The sequence below is a fragment of the Crassostrea angulata genome, chromosome 2 (genome assembly GCF_025612915.1).
Source record: "Crassostrea angulata isolate pt1a10 chromosome 2, ASM2561291v2, whole genome shotgun sequence".
NCBI lineage: Eukaryota > Metazoa > Mollusca > Bivalvia > Ostreida > Ostreidae > Magallana > Magallana angulata.
In genome coordinates, this window is record NC_069112.1 from 26,940,313 (window position 1) to 26,951,907 (window position 11,595).

Consider the following 11,595-nt stretch of genomic DNA (forward strand, 5'->3'; position numbering starts at 1 on the left):
GATATATATTTAGCTTCGGACAGCCTTAACATAGCCGCGTCGTTCTATCGGCCCGTTGCTAAGTGTGTTGCTAACGCTGAGGGTATTAGAACGGATTGTCAACTGCTTCTAAACCAAACAGATTTCAGTATTTAACATGAATATAAACATCGGGCTCGGAAACATTGAATGTCCGTTCTGTGTGGACTAAATTTTCAGTATATGTACCGTATCTAGTTTAACAGAATCTGACCCTAATGTTCTGAATTAAAAATGAAATACACCGACGAATATATCTTTCGTGTCGACATTAGTGCTGTGTTTATCAAGCGGTGTCGACCTTTTACAGTGTTGTTTTTTTATATGTTAAAAAAAGGTCAAAGAACATTGTACTCGAAAACAACAGAGGCTCTTACCCCGTGGTCTGAAGTTTTCATAGCACCTACTTGGTGAACAGCTACCATTGTAAAAATTAAATTTAGTGAAAAAAAAATAATTCATCGGACTCCGAAACATCGAAACACCATAACCCGGAGATGATTTTATCATAACGGAAATTCTATAGAAATTGGTTAAAGTACATGCATTATACAGATAGCGTATGTCTATTTATGTTCATGGAGAAATGTGTTATTAAGTCCAGTGATGAGCCTGTCGACGCCGGGTCAGAAATATAAATAAAATGCTACCACTGACCACGGTGCGTCAGATCATTAGTATGCACTTGATCGCATTTACTTATTAGGAGGAGAATGTTTTAGCGCAGTGTCTGTGCGTATAAAATGGGGGTGCGGGAAACGCAGCTCTCCAGTAGTCATCTGGAAGCTGTCTTTCTGCCTCCTCTTTTTATACAGACTGGGACACGGGCTACTCCACATGTAGAGGAGGAGCCTTTCCAGTAGCACCTTGGCTAGGGCACCCGCCAGGTGTGGGCATGTTGGGAATAAGATCTCGAGGATCAAATTAAATATCATAACACTCCATATAACTCCCTAGTGGAATTTTATAAAACAGTACTGAAATCGTTATGATATAGTAGTGGAGAAACCGGGATCGAGCGTTATGATATAGTGGTGGAATCCGGGTTTCCAACTTGTCCTAGCCGCCCCACGGAAAAGCCATCAACGACATAACGGACACAATTGGGACACAAACCTAAAGCAACAGCGCCTCCACAGCATCGTCTGATCATTACCACGGACGCAAACAACGCCTGGGATGCTCTTCAACACCCGGGACCGAATCGATTCCCTGGACGTAATCAACGCTTACAGCATATCAACGCGGACGGATACAACGCCCCGGACGCACATCAGGTCCCGGACATTAACAACGCACCGGAGAACCTCCCTAGCATCAGCCAGGAATATGTAGCAACGAGAACTACATGACACAGTACAAACAGCAGGTAGAAGCTCTCTTTTGTCTACCTTTAAAATGTCTTCACTTATCAAATTAGAGAAATTTAAAGGAGATGGTACTCAGAATGTCAAAGCATGGTTACAAAGTTTTACGCAGTGGGCCAAATTACACGATTTACCAGATTCCAAGGAGGTTAATGCTTTTCCGTTTTATTTAGAGGGTCATGCCAAAGTATGGTATGATTCATTACCGTATGAACAAAAAATTAACGCTACGCTACTAACATCTCTTTTTCAGGAAAGATTTACAGAATTAGAATTTTTTTTTGGATTTGTCGGTATTACAATTGAAACAAGAAAAAAACAGAACCTGTTGAAGATTTTTTAACAAAACTTATAAAAAAGGGAACTATTAAAAATATTCCAGAAAAAGTTTTACTTTCAGTTGCAATGAATGGTTTAAGATCTGATATTAAAACACATGTTGTTACGCAGAATCCCAAAACAATGGAACAGTTAAGGCAAATTGCAATTTTGGCAGAAAAATCTCAACCAAGTCAAATTACAACGTTAGAGACGTATGAAAATTTGTTGTCAGAAATTAAGAACTTAAACGAAAAAAAATGATGCAAAGACAGAAGTTAGTGAAATGAACCGTATGATGCCGCAAACTCAAGATTATTCTCCACAATTTGTAGCGCAACGACCACCTGTTTTTCAGCAAAGGGTTAGATATTACTCTCCGTCACAAAAAAACACCTATTTACATACTAAGACGGCAGAATATCAGGGTAAATAGGTCAAGAACGACTAGATACGCGTTGCCCGATGTCAATGTAACACCTACTGCACAGCAGCAGCAGATAACACAACACCCCCGCATGATCGCTAAGCAATGTTATTTTTGTCTAGGCATGTGCATGGATAGATCAAGATGTCCAGCTCTGAATGCCTTCTGTTATAATTGTAACAGAGTTGGTCATTTTTCAAGGGCTTGCAAACAATCATGTTTTGTTCGACAAAAGAGATTCGCACCTATCTCCAGAAAATGTCTTTTAAATTCAAAAGTGCAAAATCCTATTTATAAGAGACAATCTCAACAATTAGAATATGACCAAAATAAAACTCAAAATTTTAAATCAAATCAACAATCTAATCGCAAACAAAAGAAAAGTCAAAAGAATTCAATAGAGTTGCAAGAGATGGAATCCCGTGATGCTTTAATTTCTTTTAAAGGAAAATGTTCTATTCCAGTGTTTGTACAAAGCGCTAGGTTTAACGCTCTTTTAGATACAGGGTCAGCAATTTCAGCCATTAATTCAGAAACTTTGAACAAAATCAAAATTAATGAAAATAAACTTAAAAATTCAGAAATTTCATTTATCACTGGTGCTGGGGGAACGGCACATACAGTTAATGGAAAAATCGAATTGGAGTTGAAAATAGGAGGTCTTAAATTTAATCAAATATTTTATGTCATTCAAGACTTGTGTAAATCTTTAATTTTGGGAACCGATTTTATGGAAAAACAAAAGGCATGTATTGATTGGGATACGAAAACATTGTATTTACAAGAGTTTTCTACTTATGTTAATATAATTAACGTAAGTAATGGGTTGGCCAGAGTCTCAAAAACAATTACCGTACAACCAAACGGCTTTGCAAATATTCCAATAAAACTCTCGCGCACTCAGAAAAACCATACCGACGGGCAATACACAAAAGCAGCTCGCAATCGCAAAGTGTCTTGTAATTAATCGGCCGAAGCGCGTGTTTATACAAGTAGCAAATGCATCCAATAAGAACATATGCTTGACCGCGGGCACGATAATAGCTACAGTGAGTACGATCCGTACACAATTGCAAGCTATTTATTCCATGGACGGAAATAACACAACTAGCAAATCAAAATATAAACATGTACCGTTAGACTTAACATCAGCTGTTTTATCAGATCAACAAAAACAAATATTTCAAGAATTTATTAATCAAAACAGTGATGTATTTGCAGAATTGGGTAAATGCAACAATTATTACCATTCCATCATAACAGAAACTGAAAAACCTATTCAATCGCAGCCATATAGAACATCGCCGAAAGCAAAGTTGGAAATTGAAAAACAAATTAAACAAATGTTGCAATACGATATAATTGAAGAAAGTACTTCTGCTTATGCTTCTCCGGTTGTTTTAGTCAAAAAGCCTAATAATGAGTATAGATTTGCGATTGACTATAGAAAATTGAAAGCGGTCACTCAACTTCAAACTTTTCCAGCTACGCGTTTAGATGATGTATTTGATGCAGTAGGTCAAACTAAAGCTCAAATATTTTCAACCCTAGATTTGGCTTCGGGGTATTTGCAAATTGCCTTAGATGAACAAACAAAACATAAAACTGCTTTTTTTACGCATGATAATTTATATCAGTTTAAAAGAATGCCTTTTGGATTGGTAAATGCACCTGCGACTTTTCAAATGCTCATGAATATGATTTTGAAAGGTCTTACGTGGAAACATTGTTTGGTTTACATTGATGATATTATTGTATGGTCAGTAAGTTTTGAAAATCATTTAAAACATCTTAATTTAGTTTTTCAAAGATTACGAGACGCAAATTTGACATTAAAAGCACTAAAATGTTCATTTGCAACACCAGAAGTAAATTATTTGGGACATATTATATCAAAAGACGGAATAAAAGTAAATCCATTTAAAATTGACGCGGTAAAATCATATCCTTTACCTAAAAATCAGCATGATGTTCGCAGTTTTCTTGGTCTAGCAAATTATTATCGAAAATTCCAAAATTGCGTTACCTTTAAATAGATTGTTAACAAAGAACACGGTGTTTAAATGGACACAAGATTGTCAAACTGCTTTTGATTCATTGAAACAAGCTTCAACAAATACTCCAATTTTAGCGTATCCAAATTTTCAAAAACAATTTATTTTATCTTGCGATGCGTCTGGAATGGCAATAGGTTATGTTTTGGCACAAATTGGAGATGATGATAAGGAACATGTAATCGCATATGGGGGAAGAGCGCTTACCAATTCGGAAAAAGCATATTCTGTTACGGAACAAGAAATGTTAGCGTTGGTATCGGCTATTGACCACTTTCGCGTTTATTTAATTAACAATAAATTCATTGTTAATACCGACCACAAAGCGCTTACATGGTTAAAAACTATAAAGCATACAAATGCAAGATTAATTCGATGGGCTTTAAAATTGCAAGAATATACATTTGATATTAAACATAGACCAGGAATAAAACATCAGAATTGTGATGCTCTTTCAAGAAGACCATACCCAGATCAAAACATTTCTTTCTCAAAATAAAAATGCATTCTCCCAAGATGATGATTTGTTACCGTCAGAAAAAACAGAAATAACATTCATTTATCCGAATGAAAATTATGAAGAAATTTTAAAAATGACTGAATATGTAACAGAAAATGAAATTGCAACAATAAATGTACTATCAGAACAAAAGCAAATTAAAAATGAACAACAAAATTGCCCATATTTTAAACATATTAATGAATATATACAACAAGGAGTTCTTCCAGCAGATAAAAATCGTGCAAAAGCAAAACCGTATGAGGCAAATCAAAATGAAATCATAAATGATGTACTGTATCACATATTCCAACCAAGAACTAAAAATAAAGAAAAAACGGAAGTAATTTTAAAACAATTAGCTGTTCCGGAAAAACTAAGAAATGATGTCATAAGGTCATATCATGATTCAATAGCAGGTGGATGTCATTTAGGGGTTCAAAGAACTTATGTGGCAATTAAACAAAAATATTTTTGGCCAAAGATGTATCAAAATATTTACGATTTAGTAACGTCATGTGACATCTGTCAAAGGGTTAAACGAGACACGTCAGCTCGCAATACACCATTGCATCCCTTGCCAGTCCAAGGTACCTTTGATAGATGGCATATGGATAGTTTGGCAGGGTTACCAAAAACAAAACAAGGCTATCAATATATTCTATTGGTTACAGTTTCCTTGTCACATTGGTCAGAAGCATTGCCAATGAAAACTTAGGAGGCTACTGAGGTTGCTCATTTATTATACAAAGAAATTTTTACTAGGTACGGGGCACCTAGAACTTTGGTCAGTGATAGAGGACAGAATTTTATGTCAAAAATAGTGCAGATATTGTGTAAAATTTTTCAAGTGACACGACACGTCACAAGTTCGTATCACCCACAAAGCAATATAGCTTGTGAGAGAATTAATTCCACGCTTGCACAATCGTTACGCGCCTATTGCCAAAAATAACAAACGCAGTGGGATTCAGTTTTGCCCAGCATTTTGATGTCATTCAGAATGAGTCCCTCAACGCAATCAACGGGGTTTTCGCCATATTATATGGTATTTGGAAAGGAAATGTTTTTACCGTTAGATGTTGCGTTGTTGCCATCTGTAGAATTACAAAAAGCACCTGATGCATACGTAAAAGAATTAATCCATAAAGTAAAGATTATTCAAGAAATCGCACAACAAAATGTAAAAGATGTACAAAAACTAAATAAACAACGGTATGATAAAAAAACAAACGAACCACAATTTCAGATAAGAGATCAAGTGCTATTTAAAATCATGAAACGTACACCAGGGAAAAAACATAAACTTCATCCTAAATGGGAGGGTCCTTATTATATAATTAAGGTTAACCCAAATCATTCCTTTAGGTTACGCCGATGTGATAATCACATTGAGTTGAAATCGTCGGTTCATGCGAATCGCTTAAAGTTATATAAGGATCCGCGAGATTTCCGACCACCACCTGTTAATGATAAGAATGGTGAAGTACAAAACAATAATCAAAATATTGTAAATCGAGATGATCTAAATAAGCAAAACTGTCAAAATAATGCGAAAGACAGAGCTAATCAAGATAAAGATAATAAAAAGCCAAATGGACAGTGGCATGAAGTTAAAAAGTTGTTGAAATCGAAATACATGAATAAAAAACGACATTATTTAGTTAAATGGGCGGATGGATCAAAACCCACTTGGGAACCGTCAAATAACGTATCACAGTTTTTAAAACAATTATATCATTCGTCAGTAAAGCAAAGAAAAAGAAAACGATATTGAAAAAAAAGTATAACAATTGTATGAGAGTGTGAAACTAAAAGAAATGATATGAGGGTCATATAATTCAACAGTGACACGAAGAAAAAAGTGCATATTACTGAAATAAAAAAATTGATAATGTTGATAATCAGAATAATGATAATGATGATTACAAAATAGAATAAAGAAAATGAAGAAAAAATTGTCATATGATAATTAGAAAAAGAAAAGAAATGTGTGTCAAAATTGATAAGGTAAAATCGAACATAAATATGTATTGTATATTTAAATGTTATAAGAAAAGAATATGATCAAATGCATAAAAAGGGATATCGTTTATTAAGGTTGGTTTCAATAAATTTGTGCTCAATCATTTTCAGTCTTCATCATTTGTTTCTTCTATCAGGGTACCCGCTTTCTTATCGTACTATTTTCACTTTATTACATATTAATGGGCACATTTTGATTGATTTGTCTTCCTTATTTCTGCGAGAATCATACCTTTTGTCATACAATATGAGCACCGACTCATTTATGGTGTAATGTTTCAGGGCAGATTATAATGTAATCGAGTCCATTCTGATCACATACCTCCCATCAACTAGGCATATGATAGATTCCGTAGTTTGATGAATGAAATAATTACTGAGTGTTTAGATGTATGTAATTATTAACATGAAATATAAAGGAAAACTAATATATGTTAACAAATGCAATTAATGCATGAAATAAGGCACAAGATATATCTTTCAAAATAACAATGATTTTTAAAGAAATGACATGTTTACCTAATTTTCATATATGATTACTACTAACTAACAGAAAAGTATGTACATGTATTGTTTATCAGTTCAGTTCAGTTATCAATCTTCCTTCTTGTGTATCGCATTTGCACGTGCAACCACCGGCTGTTAATGATAACATCACAGTTCTTAGGTCAGTTCATCCTAGACTAATGGTTATTTGGCAAGATTGTTTTTACGAGAGAGCTAGCATCAGCGTCTTTACAAATACATGGGTTAATTAGCATCACTGATAACTAAAGAAAATAGATTAAAACAGAAAATAAAACAAATCATATTGTCAATACTTTGTGTTGACTTTAACAATCCTGATTACTGTTTCAAAAGAGATAAGCATCTATGCAAAATGACCTCTTTTCAGACACAGATGTATTCTAACGTGTTCTGTGAATTGGTTGAAATGATTTATATTATAACATTTGGCCTACTATTTAACATTTCGGTCACATTTATCAAAAACTACAAACATCACTAATTAATTCAATATAAAAAAAAAGTAACAACATACTTTAAATATCCTTAATTTTAAAATCTTTTATTAATGATTTTTTATATTATTCTAGCAGGTTTTGTTTTGAAAATTTTTAATTTTTTAATCGGTGCAACACACCTGTGCATTGGTTCTCGATATATCATCCTGAAATAGTTATCAATATTTGTGTAACACACAAATCAAGGGTTAATAATATATTAAATTTAAAAATAAAATGCATGTATACAAAAACGTAGAACTCTTGGTACATAGAATTCTTTGTAACATTAAAAGCATATTTTTGTCTCTATTCTCTTGTCCTCACAGCTTTATGGTAGAAAAAAAATGTATTATGGTTACTGCTGACGGTCATACTGAGATTCATGTATAATTTTTCGGTAATATTAATTGTATTTTGCCAATATGGTTACTTGATGACAAACAAATATTTTGCGAGACAATAAATGAATAATTTTTTACAAACAATATTTATTTTGACGATGTGCTCTTTTCCACGGATGTGATATACAAGCGTTGAACTTTGATTTTGTGAACCTTAAATAATAATTGGGTTAAGACAATAGTGTTAATGAAAATTATATGTGATCAAATGATTAATATCGATCTTAGTTTATCATGTATTACTGTGAAGCACTAGTCTAAAGAGTTTGGCGACTCTATCCAGATAAAATGCATAAGCTAAAATGTTGTTAATATATATTACAATAGTGTGTTCCTTATGATACAATATTTTATTGTGTGTTGTAATCCTTTATTATTTTTTGTGTGTTTTTGCAAGATTTTAATTATCTTTTTCTCGTTGTAGATTTATATGTACGAGCCATCTGAATCACAGCGAAGATCCGAATAAAATTCAAAATTATATTAAATGTTTTTAATCTTGAGGGCAAGATTTTTTGTTAGTGGGGGGAATTTATCATTACGGAAATTCTATAGAAATTGGTTAAAGTACATGCGTTATACAGATAGCGTATGTTTATTTATGTTCATGGAGAAATGTGTTATTAAGTCCAGTGATGAGCCTGTCGACGCCGGGTCAGAAACATAAATAAAATGCTACCACTGACCACGGTGCGTCAGATCATTAGTATGCACTTGATCGCATTTACTTATTAGGAGGAGAATGTTTTAGCGCAGTGTCTGTGCGTATAAAATGGGGGTGCGGGAAACGCGGCTCTCCAGTAGTCATCTGGAAGCTGTCTTTCTGCCTCCTCTTTTTATACAGACTGGGACACGGGCTACTCCCCATGTAGAGGAGGAGCCTTTCCAGTAGCACCTTGGCTAGGGCACCCGCCAGGTGTGGGCATGTTGGGAATAAGATCTCGAGGATCAAATTAAATATCATAACACTCCATATAACTCCCTAGTGGAATTTTATAAAACAGTACTGAAATCGTTATGATAATTTTATTAGGTTCAGCCGCAAGTGGTCTCACACTGTCAACATATTATTTTAATTGAACTTCTTTTTTAAAAGATATAGGTCATCCTATAATACATCTATTTAACATAAATCGAAATATAAACATAGGGTTCAGAAACATTGAATAACCGTTCTATGGGGACTGAAATTTTCAGTGTTACTTACCAATAGTCTAGCACTATCACTGTTAAGCAAAGCTGAAAGTACATGTACCCTATATAGTTTAACAAACTCAGACCCTACTGTACACCAAGGGAGTTAAAAATGATATATCTTTGGTGTCCACATTAGTGCTGTGTTTATCAATCGGTGTTGACCTTTTACAGTGTTGTACTCGAAAACAACAGAGGCTCTTACCCCGTGGGCTGATGTTTTTAAGGCACCTACTAGTGATAGAGAGGTACCATTGTAAAAATTATATTTAGTGAAAAAACAATAAAAACATCGGGCTCCGAAAAATCGAAACACCATTTCACGAAGATGATACTGTTAGGTTCACCCGCAAGTGGTCTGACACTGTCAACATATTATTTTAATAAAACTTCTTTTTTAAAAGATATGAGTCATCCTTTAATACATCTATTAAACATAAATCGAATTACACACATCGGACTCGGAAACATTGAATATCCGTTCTGTGGGGACTGAAATTTTCAGTGTTGCTTACCAATAGCCTAGCAATATCACTGTTTAGCTGAAAGTACATGTACCTTATCTAGTTTAACAGAATCAGACCGTACTGTACACCAAGGGAATTAAAAATGAAATACACCGACGTATATATCTTTGGTGTCGACATTAGTGCGGTGTTTATCAAGCAGTGTCGACCTTTTACAGTGTTATTTTCATGTATGTTAAAAAAAGGTAAAAGAACATTGTACTCGAAAACAACAGAGGCTCTTACAATATGTACCCCGTGGGCTGAAGTTTTCAATGGCACCTACTAGTGGTGGACAGCTACCATTGTAAAAAATACACTTAGGGAAAAAAACAATAAAAACATCGGGCTCCGAAACATCGAAACACCCTACCCCGGAGATGAAATTGATAGGTTTACCCGCAAGTGCTCTCACACTGTTGTGTTGATACGACTTCTTTTTTAAAAGATATAGGCCCTCCTGTTATACATCTGTTTAGCATATATAGAATTATAAACATCGGACTCGGAAACATGGAATGTCCGTTCTGTGTGGACTGAAATTTTCGAATTATAAACATCGGGCTCGGAAACATTGAATAACCGTTCGATGAGGACTGAAATTTTCAGTGGTACTAACCTACAGTCTAGCAATATCACTGTTAAGTTAAGCTGAAAGTACATGTACCCTATCTAGTTTAAAAGAATCAGACCCTACTGTACACCAAGAGATTTAAAAATGAAATACACCGACGTTTATATCTTTGTTATCAACATTAGTGCTGTATTCATCAAACGGTGTCGACCTTTTACAGTGTTGTTTTTTTACAATATGTACCCCGTGGGTGATGTTTTCAATGGCACCTACTAGTGGTTGACACCTACCATTGTAAAAATTATACTTAAGGAAAAAAACCCAATAAAAAATTATATTTAGTGAAAAAACAATAAAAACATCGGGTCGGAAACATCGAAACCCCATACCCGGGAGATGACATTGTAAGATTCACCCTCAAGTGGTCTGACACGTCAACATATTGTTTTAATAAAACTTCTTTTTTAAAAGATATAGATCATCCCGTTATACATCTATTTAACATAGATCGAATTATAAACATTGGGCTCGGAAGCATTGAATAACCGTTCTATGAGGACTGAAATTTTCAGTGTTATTACCAACAGTGTAGCACTATCACTGTCAAGTTAAGCTGAATGTACATGTACCCTATCTATTTTAACAGAATCAGACCCTACTGTTCACCAAGAGAATCAAAAATGAAATACACCGACGTATATATCTTTCGTGTCGACATTAGTGCGGTGGTTATCTAGCGGTTTCCACCTTTTTATAGTGTTGTTTTTTTTATGTTAAAAAAGGTAAAAGAACATTGTACTCGAAAACAACAGAGGCTCTTGCCCCGTGGGCGAAAGTTTTCATGACACCTTATAATGGTGGACAGCTACCATTGTAAAAATTATACCTAAGAAAAAAAACAATAAAAACATCGGGCTCCAAAAAATCGAAACACCATTACCCGGAGATGATATTGTCAAGAACACCTGCAAGTGGTCTGACACTGTCAACATATTGTGTTGATACAACTTCTTTTCAAAAGATATAGGCACTCCTGTAATACATCTATTTAACATAAATCGAATTCTAAACATCCGAGTCGGAAACATTGAATGACCGTTCTAAGGGGACTGAAATTTTCAGTGTTACTTACCTATAGTCTAGCACTATCACTGATAAGTTAAGCTGAAAGTACATGTACCGTATCTAGTTTAAAAGAATCAGAC

The 11,595-nt window shown here is 34.4% G+C and overlaps 1 long non-coding RNA gene across 1 annotated transcript; it reads left to right on the plus strand.

Moving 5' to 3' along the window:
- The first annotated feature begins 805 nt into the window (after window positions 1-805).
- Window positions 806-8,617, plus strand: LOC128172862 (uncharacterized). Its single transcript, XR_008242374.1, has 2 exons — window positions 806-1,387; window positions 8,541-8,617. It is a non-coding gene; the product is annotated as an uncharacterized LOC128172862 (long non-coding RNA).
- Window positions 8,618-11,595: the final 2,978 nt, after the last annotated feature.